Genomic DNA, 2,986 nt, shown 5'->3' with positions numbered 1-2,986 from the left:
GTGTGTGTGTGTGTGTGTGTGTGTGTGTGTGTGTGTGTGCGCGCGTGTGCGTGCGCGCACATATACACGTTATACACACACACACACAAACTCATAGCCTGCTAACTGTGAAACCATGAGTGACTGGTGCCTTCTGAATGCGGGGGAGCACACGCAGAAGCCACCAAGGGCAGTGACCCTGTCGGGGGGGCACCAGCCCTACCGACAGCGTCAGTGTCGGCCATCAGGAGGGCCACTAGACCCGTCGGGGGAGGGGGGGCACTTGCACCCCCTACCAGTCGCCTGTGTGTGAAGCCGTATTAGCCAATGTCTGTAAAGTACTATGGACACCACTTATTGGGGAATGAAATTTACCATGGGAAACTAAAACACAATTAATATCAACATTTGACTATATGGCAGATAATGAACTAAGTACCTGAGAAACTTGGAAGATTTCTTATTACAAGTGCTTAGATGTCTATCGCTATTCTTCACTAGGAGGAATATAACATTTATGCAGAAAAATATGAATACTCATGACAGATTAAATTATTTTTACAGAGTTAGTACAGAAAGAAGACATCTGTCCATTTAGTGCTAATGATTGCACATGGAAAAAGTCCTCATTGATAGTTAAAAGGGAACAAGCAGCCCATTTCTCTTAGATGATTTTGAAAACCCACTCCTTTTCTATAGTTAGTGCTACTGATAGAAGTTAATGAAAATCTCAGTCACTCATCTCTTCTCTTGGCAAAGAGATATGGTCAGTTGCCAAGCCATTTATTTTGCAAAACACCATTAGCGTCTGATAAACTCTTTCAAATGAATGGTAATTTTGAATGATTCACCTGAACAAAATAATGAACCTGCATTTTTTAAATGCCATTGGTGTGAGGTCAGGCATGGAATGAGTCTGTCTGTGTAAATGACTGCATTTATCTTCTGTCAAGATCCCTGAGTCCAAGCACATAAACTACTTCCATAAGGTTATTGGCTTAATTGAGATTGAGAAAGTGAATTGATTTTTAAAATTTCAGCAAGTTTTCAAAGTATTTGGAAAAATAGGCTTCTTTAAACTGCTTTCAGACACTACAGAACTTTGCTGCAACAAAGGGAAGAGAGGGAAGTGGGGTAGGAGGGGCACACACATGAGCACATCTGAACAAAGGTCTTACTGAGAACAGAAGAACCAAGTACTAACTTTTTTGGCTAAAATAAACCCAACTCTAAAAACAATCAATATACAAAACATGTTTCAGTTTTCTTCAATGAATCACCTGCAAGCAGTTATCCATAAGATATATTTTCAAATTTCAAACTTCATTACTTGATTTGGACCACAAATAGAGTGATCCCCTTGTTGAGCCCCAGCTCAAGTCTGGGATCGTGCCCGGTATGCAAAAGCCCATAAAGATACCAGGGGTGAAAGTATAAAGATTTATTGCTAGCAATACAAGGTGCAAGCAGAATAATTTCACGTAACAAGCACACCGATTCTTAATTCTAAGCATCTTTTATACAGGAGTATTGGACCTTCATAAGCATTCTTGTTTGCTAATTGGTTATAAGGGAGTGACGCAAGGAGTTCTTTACTGAGCATGTCTCTATACCTGTGTTTTAGCCATGTATCTCATTTACATACATGTATGTTTCATTAGCATACTTTCTCCCCACCTAGGGGTGTGATTTTTAGTATTTAAATTAGCTCTTTGCCCTAGTCCTCTGATTCTGCTTTTGTTTTCAAGCCTCCTTTATCTAAGACTGTCTCCTCCTTATCATTGGAGATGGGCATTAGTTACATAACAGAGACTTTTGCTTGGGCTTTGTACAGTGGTTTCTAGGTCAAACCTGACAGAGCCAGGGGAGAAAGCCAGGAGATCAGGAGGTCAAGAGAGGTCAGAAAAGCCAGCGGTGTGCTGGGGGAAGAAAGCTGGGAGATCGGGAGGTCAGGAGGAGAGCTGAGATGGGGAGAGAAAGCCAGGAGGTCGGGAGGTGGAGGAGTAGAGCAGGGGGAGAAAGCCAGGAGACAGGTCAGAGGTTAGAGAGAGTTGGGAGGCGAAAGGCAGAGCCGGGAGGAGCTGGGAGATTGGCAAGGGTTAAAAGGCAGCAAAGGCAAAAGCTGGGAGGAACAGAAGATCCGGGGGGTTAGAAGAGTGGCTAAGAGAGCTGGCAAGAAAGTCGGGAGGCAAGTCTGAGGGGGTTGAGCTGAGAGGTACTGAGAGGGAGCCAGGACAGAGGTCAGAGGTGGCAGAGAAATGGGGATGTTGGAGGCGGCAGAGAAGGAGCCAAGATGACAGGGAGAGAGAGAGATGGGATGAAGGTCAGAGGGGCGGAGAACAGAGATTGGAGCAGGGCCAGAAGGTCAGTAAGACAACACTCAACTCAGGGTTCCAAAATAACAGTTTATTAAACAGGCAACACGCTACACAGCCCATGAAGTTATTGGTTCCCCCCACACACACAAACTCTCCCATGCACTCACACAATGGTAGCAGGAGAGGAAAGGATTGGGGTCAAGGTGTGCAGTGACAGAACTCTGGTCCCTCGCTTGGGGGAAGAAGGTGGGTGATAGCTACCTATCTAGGCTGTGAGTTGATCCTTGATGGCCAGTCGGGGTCTTCTCCAGCCAGGTGTTGTCCAGAGGGGGTCGCCAGCAGGGCCTCTGGGTGGATAGGAGGTACTGCTGGTCCAGATGGAGAGATCATCCCAAGGAGGTCACACTCTACCACCCCTTGTATAGAGGTGGGCTACGTGTGACTCCAATGGGAAGGACGTGCCCAGGCAAGGGCCAGTCCTGTTCAGATGAGGTCATGCAGTTCCAGGTGTCCTCATTGTCTGGTGGGATACAATGGTGGAGTTGCTGGTTTCTATTCTGTTCTTTGTTTCCATGTCGCTGGTTTCTTGGAGGGTGTTTATGTTTCAAATATTGGGTTTTGTCTCTGGTCCTGGGAGTAGGTCTGTTGTTTCAGGGAGAGTCAATGCAAGGTGGTGGTCCAGTCATTAA

The sequence above is a fragment of the Alligator sinensis genome, unplaced genomic scaffold (genome assembly GCF_000455745.1).
Source record: "Alligator sinensis unplaced genomic scaffold, ASM45574v1 scaffold134_1, whole genome shotgun sequence".
Lineage (NCBI taxonomy): Eukaryota > Metazoa > Chordata > Crocodylia > Alligatoridae > Alligator > Alligator sinensis.
Note: the sequence above shows the minus strand (reverse complement) of the source record.